We start from the raw sequence: 13,281 nt of genomic DNA, 5'->3' as shown, positions 1-13,281 counted from the left end.
TCCTACCTCTCCTCTCTGGAGGGGCGTCCATCTTTAAAGTGAGGAAGATGATCCATAGACCAGTCACTCTTCATGGAGACACAGCTGGGTCCAGGGGAGTCTGCTCTCTGCTGCTGGACTCTTCTATAAAAACATGAACCGGGATCACCATGTCGACTACATCACTAAAACAGCCTTATCCCTCCTCTCATTATCGCCATGTCAACCACATCACTAAAACAGCCTTACACCTCCTCTCATTCACACCATCTCTGACGGTTCACTGTTTGAATCCTCACCTCTTCTCAATTGACTTATTTCCATCTTTAAATGTAATAGGATGATCCATAGAGTGGTCAATCTTCATGGAGACACAGCTGGGTCCAGGGGAGTCTGCTCTCTCCTGTTGCTCTGGTCTTCAACACAACACACACACAGCTGTTACTCAGACTAATGATGGAGTCGTGATATATCACCGCTGAGCTCTGAGATGGACAACAGTCACAGACAGAGAGATCCTCTTCTTACCTCTTAGCTTTGCTCTGGCGGCCATGTTCCTCAGACAGAGTGGTTTCAGAGGTAGGAACCCTCCTCCTCTTTCTCCTTTCCATAGCAGACTGGAGACCTGGACACAAACACAACTCCATATTGTTTCTACGGCCATTCAGCGTTTTAATTCTGCTTTTATATAAGTTGCTTACTGCCGGTCACAGGGGGCTGTTGTCTGTGGGACGAGAGGCAGGGTGGTCTTTCCTGGAGGCATAGACCCTCTTATTCTCAATCAGTGCGTTTACATGACACTCAAGAAAGTCGACTTATTGGCTTAGTCCAACTATGATTGGATTACTAAGATGCATGTATACACCTTAGTCGAGCTATACTCGAATCAAATTGGGTTACTCATAGTCGAATTCACCCAAGGCTGAATTAAAAGTACATGTTTTTCTAAATGTGGGTCGTCAACAAGGTTGTAAAGTAGTAACTTCGGGCACATCTGTCAAAATAAATGTTTTTTTTTTCTCCCGACGTGTTTACGACGTCTTTATTCATTCATTGCGCCGCGGCGGGGAATGCCGTATACAGACGGGCGGTGGAGGGCCTGCTCCGGAGGGAGAAATATGTTTTCAGTAGACAGCTGTCAACTCACTTTGGGTCGGCGATTTATTTAAAAAGCTGGCACAGAAGATTGAGGAAGCCGGTGTCGTGCCAATGTAGTTACCCCCTATAAGGAGTGTATCATCATATACATGCATTCACTACACACTACGCTTCGATTTAACCCAAGGCTGAATTAAAAGTCCATGTTTTTCTAAATGTTGCTCATCAACAAGGTTGTAAAATAACTACAATCTTTATTCATTCATTGCGCTGCGGCCGAACTGACGGGGGTATTCTCTGATATTATGAATCTTACAGACTGTGTCGGGTTCTCCGACTCTCTGGTAATTCCACAACAAGTAAAGACTCCTAGTCGGGTTTATCTCGCCCATGGGGAAAAGGAATTGGGGGAAATTAACTTTGGCTTTGACTCTCTGAAGTCCAGATTGAAACGCGACATGGAGGAGAAAGCGATGTTTCAGTAGACAGCTGTCAGTTCACTTCGGGTAATTTCTCCAACGCTCCATTGTTCCTCTCGGTCGTATGCGGACTGCTCCGCCGGCAGAGCAGCCGGAGGAGTCGGCATACAACCGAGAGGTCGGAACAATGGAGCGTCGGAGAAATGATATCGACCCAAAGTGAACTGACAGCTGTCTGCTGAAAACATCTTTCTCGAATGAGTTTGTTGTTGCTGGTGACGTAAAGAGGTCAACCGGTGGCTCTATTACCACTAGTTGAAATGGGCACAGCGCCACCTATCGTAGTGGGGCATGACACGCTTCGACCAATGAATCGATTTACTCACCACCATGTATACGCGGACAATTGCAGTTATCCAATTGAGGCGCATAGTCGAGCTATGGCTTTAATCTAATTAAGCTGTGCATGTAAATGTACTGATTGAGGGTAAAGATGTGGAGATGCCTCCCAGATGTTTCTAATAACTATTTAATAACTATTTATCTTTCCACACAGAGGGTCTCTAAGGGCTTCAAATGTGTCTGATCAAGATCAAGCTCACCATGCGGATATCATACCTACTGTTCCCTGTGCTGGTTAAACCGCTCTGAAGGTAGGACCATATAAGGACTTCCTCATGTCCTATGACATCACAACCAGATCTGCGATGCGGGCCCACAGGGAACAAGTCCCAGGACAAGATGACCTTTAAACACCCTCACTAACCAAGATGGCCGTCTTCCTGACTAATGACAATAATAATCATAACATCACAAATATAACAACTGGACATAATATCCACAGTACCTTTTAAGTTACCCAAGAACACTGAATCTGAAGAAAAAATATATAATAAGTATTTAAACATTAACCTCACACTTGAATCCAAGCTGAAAGGTTCTGGGTTCAATCCACAATGTCCACAGTCTTACCTGTAGCATCCTATAGAGCAGAACTCCCCCTAACCCCTACCTGCTCCTTAATGACCTGTCTCTGTACTGTCTAACCCCTACCTGCTCCTTAATGACCTGTCTCTGTACTGTCTAACCCCTACCTGCTCCTTAATGACCTGTCTCTGTACTGTCTAACCCCTACCTGCTCCTTAATGACCTGTATCTGATTTCACTGTCAGTAACTTTGAATAAAGATAGTAGTTTTGACAAATAGCAATGCAACCATATATTTACTATAGTTTTAAACCATGTGTTTTTCCAGAAAACTAACCATCAACCTATTGATAAGATTCAAAGTTATACAGTTTATGATATATCACAGATCAGAGCTGAGTACAGTACCTTAGTCTTCTCCCCACTGTAGTGAAGTGAGCCACGCCAAACCGTCCCACTCATTACAAGGAAATGATCCTGTGAACCAACCAGTTGGACCAGTTCCCCTCCCAGTTCACCCTCCTCTCAGACTAGCCTCCTATTGGCTGCTGTTCCATGACAGTACTGTACAGGTGTCAGGTGTCCTGCTCCATGTGGGACTGCCCAGCATTTCTAACCCTTGTCCCGCCTCCAACATGTTGAGAGGATGTCCTGCATTCTGATTGGCTCTAGTTTTAAATAGTCAAAGCACTACAGGACAGACGCCTTTCTGAAATCTGGACTGAAGCCAAAGGCTGTGAAGAAGGTGGGGAGAGCTGTCCTCACAGGGGTGTGTCTGATGTCAGAACAGACAGGTACAGGGGCAGTGTGAGGGCAGCAGAGCAAAAACAACCAGCGACGTCTCTCCCCTCTGATTGGTTGGGCAGCGTACAGCCCGCCCCCTCCTGTAGTCTTGTTGACAAAACACAGACACAGCGTCTCTGGAAAACGCCTGAAGGGAACGGTTGCTATGACAACTCAGACCTCTGAAGGCTCAGACTGCACACACACACACACACACACACACACAGGGCGTGGCAGGTAGAAGCACACACACTCCCTGCTTTGAATAATCACAAATGTCCTCTGGAGCCGATTGGACCAGCTGTGAGAGTTCAAATGGGGCAAGGGAGGGAAATATTATAGAATTATTGAGTATTTGAACGTTAACCGGATGCTTGAATCCAAGCTGAAAGGTTCTGGGTTCGATCCCCAATGTCCACAGTCTTACCTGTAGCATCCTATAGAGCAGAACTCCCCCTAACCCCTACCTGCTCCTTAATGACCTGTCTCTGTACTGTCTAACCCCTACCTGCTCCTTAATGACCTGTCTCTGTACTGTCTAACCCCTACCTGCTCCTTAATGACCTGTCTCTGTACTGTCTAACCCCTACCTGCTCCTTAATGACCTGTCTCTGTACTGTCTAACCCCTACCTGCTCCTTAATGACCTGTCTCTGTACTGTCTAACCCCTACCTGCTCCTTAATGACCTGTCTCTGTACTGTCTAACCCCTACCTGCTCCTTAATGACCTGTCTCTGTACTGTCTAACCCCTACATGCTCCTTAATGACCTGTCTCTGTACTGTCTAACCCCTACCTGCTTCCTAATGACCTGTATCTGATTTCACTGTCAGTAACTTTGAATAAAGATAGTAGTTTTGACAAATAGCAATGCAACCATATATTTACTTTAGTTTTAAACCATGTGTTTTTCCAGAAAACTAACCATCAACCTATTGATAAGATTCAAAGTTATACAGTTTATGATATATCACAGATGAGAGCTGAGTACAGTACCTGAGTCTTCTCCCTGCTGTAGTGAAGTGAGCCACACCAAACCGTCCCACTCATTACAAGGAAATGATCCTGTGAACCAACCAGTTGGACCAGTTCCCCTCCCAGTTCACGCTCCTCTCAGACTAGCCTCCTATTGGCTGCTGTTCCATGACATTACTGTACAGGTGTCAGGTGTCCTGCTCGTTTCTAACCCTTGTCCCGCCTCCAACATGTTGAGAGGATGTCCTGCATTCTGATTGGCTCTAGTTTTAAAAAGCCAAACCACTACAGGACAGATGCCTTTCTGAAATCTGGACTGACGTCAAAGGCTGTGAAGAGGGCGGGGCTGTCCTCACAGGGGTGTGTCTGACGTCAGAACAGACAGGTACAGGGGCAGTGTGAGGGCAGCAGAACAAAAACAACCAGCCACGTCTCTCCCTTCTGATTGGTTGGGCAGCGTACAGCCCGCCCCCTCCTGTAGTCTTGTTGACAAAACACAGACACAGCGTCTCTAGAAAACGCCTGAGGGGAACGGTTGCTATGACAACTCAAACCTCTGAAGGCTCAGACTGCGCACACACACACACACACACACACACACACACACACACACACACGCACACACACACACACACACACACACACACACACACACACACACACACACACACACACGGGGCGTGGCAGGTATAAGGACATGCACTCCCTGCTTTGAATAATCACAAATGTCCTCTGGAGCCGATTGGACCAGCTGTGAGAGTTCAAATGGGGCAAGGGAGGGAAATATTATAGAATTATTGAGTATTTTAACATTAACCGGAACCAGAACCGAAAGGTTCTGGGTTCGATCCCCAATGTCCACAGTCTTACCTGTAGCATCCTATAGAGCAGAACTCCCCCTAACCCCTACCTGCTCCTTAATGACCTGTCTCTGTACTGTCTAACCCCTACCTGCTCCTCAATGACCTGTCTCTGTACTGTCTAACCCCTACCTGCTCCTTAATGACCTGTCTCTGTACTGTCTAACCTCTACCTGCTCCTCAATGACCTGTCTCTGTACTGTCTAACCCCTACCTGCTCCTCAATGACCTGTCTCTGTACTGTCTAACCCCTACCTGCTCCTTAATGACCCGTCTCTGTACTGTCTAACCCCTACCTGCTCCTTAATGACCCGTCTCTGTACTGTCTAACCCCTACCTGCTCCTTAATGACCCGTCTCTGTACTGTCTAACCCCTACCTGCTCCTTAATGACCCGTCTCTGTACTGTCTAACCCCTAACTGCTCCTTAATGACCCGTCTCTGTACTGTCTAACCCCTACCTGCTCCTTAATGACCCGTCTCTCTACTGTCTAACCCCTACCTGCTCCTTAATGACCCGTCTCTGTACTGTCTAACCCCTACCTGCTCCTTAATGACCCGTCTCTGTACTGTCTAACCCCTACCTGCTCCTTAATGACCCGTCTCTGTACTGTCTAACCCCTACCTGCTCCTTAATGACCCGTCTCTGTACTGTCTAACCCCTACCTAACTGCTCCTTAATGACCCGTCTCTGTACTGTCTAACCCCTACCTGCTCCTCAATGACCCGTCTCTCTACTGTCTAACCCCTACCTGCTCCTTAATGACCCGTCTCTGTACTGTCTAACCCCTACCTGCTCCTTAATGACCTGTCTCTGTACTGTCTAACCCCTACCTGCTCCTTAATTACCTTTCTCTGTACTGTCTAACCCCTACCTGCTCCTTAATGACCTGTCTCTGTACTGTCTAACCCCTACCTGCTCCTTAATGACCTGTCTCTGTACTGTCTAACCCCTACCTGCTCCTCAATGACCAGTCTCTGTACTGTATAACCCCTACCTGCTCCTCAATGACCTGTCTCTGTGCTGTCTAACCCCTACCTGCTCCTTAATGACCTGTCTCTGTACTGTCTAACCCCTACCTGCTCCTTAATGACCTGTCTCTGTACTGTCTAACCCCTACCTGCTCCTTAATGACCTGTATCTGTACTGTCTAACCCCTACCTGCTCCTTAATGACCTGTCTCTGTACTGTCTAACCCCAACCTGCTCCTTAATGACCTGTAGCTGAATTCACTCTCAGTCTCTTTGGATAAAGAATCTGCTAAATTATTCATTAGCAAAATAGTCGTTAGAATTTGACTAACAGTAGTTAACAGTGAGAGGTTTCAAGTATGCTACAGTTAAAAAATGTATTAAACATATTCACAAACGTTTTTCAACCCACATGATGACAGTAAAATAGTACTCTCTATTGATATAATTCATAAGTTATACATATTTATGATGAATCACGGATCAGAGTGGAGTACAGTACCTGAGTCTTCTCCCCGCTGTAGTGAAGTGAGCTACACCAAACCGTCAGACTCTGTAACAAGGAAATTATGTTTGTGAACCAACCAGTTGGACCACTTCCCCTCCCAGTTCACACTAGCCTCCTATTGGCTGCTGTTCTAGCGATGCAGTGATAATGACTAATCCCTTTATTGAAATATGATCTCTGGACAGAGAGCTCTGAAAACAAAGAGACACCTGACAGGTCCAACAGCACGTAGAAACATGACTGATTCTCCTTCTTTACAGCAGAACCCACAGGAACACAGATACCATGTTATCAATAAAGAGACTGATCAACATAATGAACAGAAGCACACTCAGAGTCAGGGCAGGCGTGTCTGTACTGGTGTGTGATCTTGTCGGGCTGGATTGGGTTGGGTTCATCTTGTTACACCCTTTACAGGCGCACGCACACACACGCGTGTGCGTACGTATTCACACACACACACACACACACACACACACACACACACACACACACACACACACACACACACACACACACACACACACGCACACACACACACACAGACAAATAACCACAGTTCAAATCATACACTCCTATGGTGACCCCCTTAAACAGGAGAGAGAGACGGGGAGAGACGGGAGAGAGAGAGAGAGGGGGGGGGAGAGAGAGACGGAGGGGCAGAGGGAGAGAGAGAGAGAGACGGGGAGAGAGAGAGATAGAGAGACGGGTAGAGAGAGACAGACGGGTAGAGAGAGAGAGAGACGGGGAGAGAAAGAGAGAGAGAGACGGTGAGAGAGAGAGGGAGACGGGGAGAGACAGACGGAGAGAGAGAGAGAGACGGGGAGACAGAGAGAGAGATGGGGAGAGAGAGAGGGAGACGGGGAGAGAGAAAGAGAGCCGGAAGAGAGAGAGAGAGGGAGAGAGAGAGAGACGGGGAGAGAGAGAGACGGGGAGAGATCGCACCACACTGTCACTGTCCTCCACAGCCCACAAGGCGCATGCGTTGAGCCGTTCCATTATCTTTGTAGTCACACCGCGGGGAGAGAGGCGCTGAGGTTGTGTTGTTTTACTCACCTTGTTGCGGTTGCTGTCGGTCAGACTGTGTGTGTCCCAAAACGTGTTGTGTTGTTCTCCTGAGGGAGAGAACTGCTTCCTCCTCGTCGGGTTTCTGTGATCCTTAAGTCTCCCGAACAACACGTCCTCTCCTGGCCCCGCCGCTAACTTCTGGCTCCAACCCCACGGACACGCAGGTGTGTGTGTGTGTGTGTGTGTTTTTAAACATGTGTTTTTACTGTGTAACATAATACATATTATTATTATTAAATTCAAGGCTATATAAATGCATATGGAAGTCTTTTAAACAAATGCTACGCACCATTACCCCAGGTGATGCATAACAGAGCGTACATGCTCGGGTTTTAAACATAAAACACCACAAATAGTGCAGATAACTTCACCACTCTCAGAGGGAATATTGCATTGGGAATCAAACCCAGAACCTCTGAGACGAGAGAGAGAGAGAGAGAGAGAGAGAGAGACAGAGAGAGAGACAGAGAGAGAGAGAGAGTAACCCCACTGTGGATCAGAGTGAGCGTCCGTTAACCTGCTGACCACTGATTGGTCAACGAGCAGCAAGTGTGCCGCCTCCCCCAGCCCCAGCGTCCAATCAGACTCAGACCAGGTGAGGCTGCTGAGACCACACCCAGTTTGGTTTTCAATTGTCCTGTGATCATGTCTCATGAGAACCCTCCCTCTCTCTCTCCCTCCCTCCCTCACTCACTCCCGCCCTCTCTCTCTCCCTCCTCTCTCTCTTGCCCACCCCCCCCCCCCCCCTTCCTCCTCTCTCCCTCCCTCCCTCCCTCCCTCTCCCTCCCCCTCTCCCTCTCTCTGAACAGAAGCACACTCAGAGTCAGGGCAGGCGTGTCTGTACTGGAGTGTGATCTTGTCGGGCTGGATTGGGTTGGGTTCATCTTGTTACACCCTTTACAGGCACACACACACACACACACACACACATAGTGTACACACGCATGCACGCACGCATGCACTCACTCACTCACTTACTCATAGAGAGAGAGAGAGGGAGAGAGAGAGAGAGAAGAGGAGAGAGAGAGAGAGAGAGACAAGAGGAGAAAGAGACAGACAGACAGAGAGAGCTCACCTCGTAGGCAGGGATCCTGTTGGACACCAGCAGCACGGGACGGGGAGGGGGGGGGGGTCAGCTCTCCCTCTCTCCTGCTCCGTCTGGGGGGGAGGGAGAGAGAGAGAGAGAGGTACAAGAGGGACGAAGAGAGAGAGAGAGAGAGACAGAGAGAGAGAGAGAGAGAGGTACAAGAGGGACGAAGAGAGAGAGAGAAAGAGAGAGAGAGAGAGAGGTGGCCGCTAGCCGTGAGGCTAACCCAAACATGGCCGCTAGCCACACACACAGTGAGATACACACACACACACACACAGTCAGTCAGACCAAGACACACACACACAGACACACACACTGTTATAATGTATGAATATAATTTAATGTAAAATAGTCATGTAATACAATGCTGTAATGGAATCCATAGGGTACCTTTAATGCTGTAATGTGCCTTTACCTTTAAGACTCTAATGTGCCTGTACCTACTGTACTATCGGCTCTAAGGGCTCTCGGTGCGAGGCTAACCCAAACACGGCCGCTAGCCACCACACCGCAAGGCTAACCCAAACACGGCCGCTAGCCACCGCAAGGCTAACCCAACCACTGCCGCTAGCCACCTCAAGGCTAACCCAAACACGGCCGCTAGCCACCGTGTTGCAAGGCTAACCCAAGCACGGCCGCTAGCCACCACGCCGCGAGGCTAACCCAAACACGGCCGCTAGCCACCACGCCGCGAGGCTAACCCAAACACGGCCGCTAGCCACCACGCCACAAGGCTAACCCAAACACGGCCGCTAGCCACCGTGTTGCAAGGCTAACCCAAACACGGCCACTAGCCACTGCGCCGTGAGGCTAACCCAAACACGGCAACTAGCCACCGTGTTGCTAGGCTAACCCAAAGACGGCTGCTAGCCACCGCAAGGCTAAACCCAAAACGGCAGCTAGCCACCACGCCGCAAGGCTAACTCAAACACGGCCGCTAGCCACCATGCCACAAGGCTAACCCAAACATGGCCGCTAGCCACTGTGTTGCAAGGCTAACCCAAACACGGCCGCTAGCCACCGCGCCGTGAAGCTAACCCAAACACGGCCGCTAGCCACCATGAGGCTAACCCAAACACGGTCACTAGCCACCGCGCCGCGAGGCTAACCCAAACATGGCTGCTTGCCACCGCGCCGCGAGGCTAACCCAGAAACGGCCACTAGCCACCGCGCCGTGAGGCTAACCCAAACACGGCCGCTAGCCACCGTGAGGCTAACCCAAACACGGCCGCTAGCCACCACGCCGCAAGGCTAACTCAAACACGGCCGCTAGACACCGTGTTGCAAGGCTAACCCAAAAACAGCCGCTAGCCACCGCAAGGCTAACCCAAACACGGCTGCTAGCCACCACGCCGCGAGGCTAACCCAAATACGGCCACTAGCCACCGCGCCGCGAGGCTAACCCAAACACGGCTGCTTACCACCGCGCCGTGAGGCTAACCCAAACACGGCCGCTAGCCACCATGCCGCAAGGCTAACCCAAACACGGCGGCTAGCCACCACGAGGCTAACCCAAACACGGCCGCTAGCCACCGTGAGGCTAACCCAAACACGGCCGCTAGCCACCACGCCACAAGGCTAACTCAAACACGGCCGCTAGCCACCGTGTTGCAAGGCTAACCCCAAAACAGCCGCTAGCCACCGCAAGGCTAACCCAAACACGGCTGCTAGCCACCATGCCGCGAGGCTAACCCAAATACGGCCACTAGCCACCGCGCCGCGAGGCTAACCCAAACACGGCTGCTTGCCACCGCGCCGCGAGGCTAACCCAAACACGGCCGCTAGCCACTGCGCCGCGAGGCTAACACAAACACGGCCGCTAGCCACCGCGAGGCTAACCCAAACATGGCTGCTAGTCACCGCACCGCGAGGCTAACCCAAACACGGCCACTAGCCACCACGAGGCTAACCGAAACACGGCCGCTAGCCGCTGCGCCGTGAGGCTAACCCAAACACGACCGCTAGCCACCGCGCCGTGAGGCTAACCCAAACACGGCCGCTAGCCACCGTGCCGCGAGGCTAACCCAAACATGGCCGCTAGCCACCGCGCGGCGAGGCTAACCCAAACACGGCCGCTAGCCACCGCTGTCAATCTGATTGGACGCTGGGGCTGGGGGAGGCGGCACACCTGCTGCTCGTTGACCAATCAGTGGTCAGCAGGTTAACGGACGCTCACTCTGAGCCACAGTGTCGTCCAATCACAGGGAGACGGGGGGAGAGGGAGATGGGGGAGGAGAGAGGGAGACGGGCGGAGGGAGACAGAGAGAGACAGAGAGTGTGTGTCCGGCCGTCTGTCTGTGGTTTCTTTCTACAACGGACACAGAGACACTGAGGCACCCCCCCCCCCCACCCCCCTAACCAAAACCCAGGGAGGAGGTCCAGAATAATATCAGAACAACATTTGTTGTTTTATTTATAATTTCTGATTAACAAATTATTATTCTTAAGGCACTTATGTAACATTATTTAGTAATAAAAGGAGAATGATGATGGGCTGAACACACGAGAACATTCAGTTGGATCCACTGAGTTGTTTATTAAAATTATGCTTCATTAACAAATGCAACAGAAAAATAGTCCCTTACATGTACACAATAAACACAAGGACTGAAACAATAGAAGCTGCAGACTTTACTAATCATAAACAGGTGTGCACGTATCTTTAATAACTGAACATGTTCTGCTGCCGTTTGGTTCCCAACAGAACACCAGGAATCAATACTCAGTTTAACGTCATTTACAACACAGACCTCCTGGTTATTATGAATGAAATATAAAATCTGCTTTAAATCAGGTTCCTTTGGCACCGAGCTGCTCTATTCACACTAACACTGAAGTAATGCATACTAGCCTTTCATGGCTCACAGTAAAACAAACAATCTCTCTTAACCTCTTGTTGTTCCTAAGGTCAGTCTTAAACTGCAAAAGACCCGCCTTCTTTGCTGAAGGTCTAGTCAGTGTGTCTGACAGACACGGTCATAGCACTAGAGGAGCAAGTAAAGGACAGCTAGCTTTACCCAGACCAAGGTCCAATCTACTGAAAAATACCATCATTTACACAACTATTTCATTATGGAATGAACGACCAAAAAGACATACGTTCTAGCAAAATAGCATAATGTTGTCATTTTTTTGTAGCCTTCATATCTTTTTAAAACTTTTTTATTAGTCTATTTCTATTTGAGTTTGACATAAGGTCAAACAAGTGATTGTCTGTTGTCTATATTTGATGTTTGGGACCCAGGAAGACTAGCTCTCTCTCTGGTGTGTTGCTAATCGGGATCCTAATGAATCTAATCTCATCTAAATCATCCTTGTTAGGATTAGGACAAAAGTGATGATCAGAGCCCTGGAGAATAAAATATGTTAATGTCTGAAAATGGACAAATATTGTAGCATAAAAAAACATGTGATTTACCATCAATAGGTATTTAATATACATTTCAAATTAAAAATGAAATCTTAATAAAACCTGCTCAGGTAACCCTATGGAAGATCTTAAAAGTCTCTTCCTTTCATGGTTTACCAGCATCAACTTTTAGGAAGCCCCATAAAAAGGAGGGGGAGAGGGAGACGGGGGGGGGGGGGGGGGAGGGGGAGGGGAGCGGGGGGGGGGGGGGTAGGAGTTTTTTCCTGTTCCACAACGTCACGTTTGAAGTACGGGACGAAGGGAGGGCTAATCATTTCATCTGTCTTCGATGTTCATCGGCCGATCAGTTTTACGGGATGGAGAATACCAGCCTGAGACGGTAAACGTTACGTAGACGCACACACCGTGTGTGTGTGTGCGTCGTCGTCTGGGGGTCCGGGGGTGACCGCTTTTTATTTTTCTACAACCGACACAGAGACACTGAGGATCCCTCCCCCCATACCCTAAACCCAGGGAGGAGGTCCTCCTGGGTGAAGGTGGACCTGAAGGTGTGGATGTGTGTCAGTGTGTCTGAGGACCCTCCTACACCTCGGGACACTCTGTAGAAGGACAGAGTGCCAGCAGGCCGGTCCAGATACACTCCTACTCTGGTAGAGCCAGCGGGGCGGAGACGTATGGCTGTCTGTCTACCGTTGTACCGGGCATAGTAACCATCATCATAACAATAAAGACTCCAGGACTTGTTGTTCCCTCCAAGCCTACTGTCATCACCCCCTCCTCTCCTTGTGATTCCTCTGTATGTCACTCCTATCTCAACATATCCTTTCCTCTCTACCTCCCAGTAACAGCGGCCAGTCAGAGCCTCTCTACACAACACCTGGAGCCGGGAGTCAAATCTCTCTGGGTGATCCGGATACGACTGGTCCTCTACAACCCGCGTCACCTTTCTGTTGTCCTCAGACAGAGAGAGTCGTCTGTGGGCTGTGTTTGGGTCCAGTGTGAGTTCACAGGCATCTGACGGGAGAACAAGACATGATATTATTCATAATTCCCGAGATATTCCAGGTTATTCGCCCAAAATCCCCCCATTCATTCTCATTGGAAAATTTAAAAAATGCTGATTCATGCTTGAGCCCCCGCGACCCGACCCGACCCCGGATAAGCGGATGAGGATTTGTTTTCAGTTGGTATATATATATATATATACACACACACATATATATATATATATATA

The 13,281-nt window shown here is 49.2% G+C and overlaps 1 protein-coding gene across 1 annotated transcript in view; it reads left to right on the top strand.

Annotated features, from left to right (window-relative positions):
- The window catches only part of LOC311376281 (E3 ubiquitin/ISG15 ligase TRIM25-like), a 116,036-nt gene that overhangs the window by 61,661 nt on the left and 41,094 nt on the right, over nucleotides 1-13,281 (top strand). The window lies entirely within an intron of this gene.

Source organism: Micromesistius poutassou (assembly GCF_964030765.1).
Source record: "Micromesistius poutassou genome assembly, contig: SCAFFOLD_131, whole genome shotgun sequence".
In the NCBI taxonomy this organism is placed as follows: Eukaryota; Metazoa; Chordata; class Actinopteri; order Gadiformes; family Gadidae; genus Micromesistius; species Micromesistius poutassou.
This window is presented reverse-complemented; position numbering and strand designations above follow the sequence as displayed.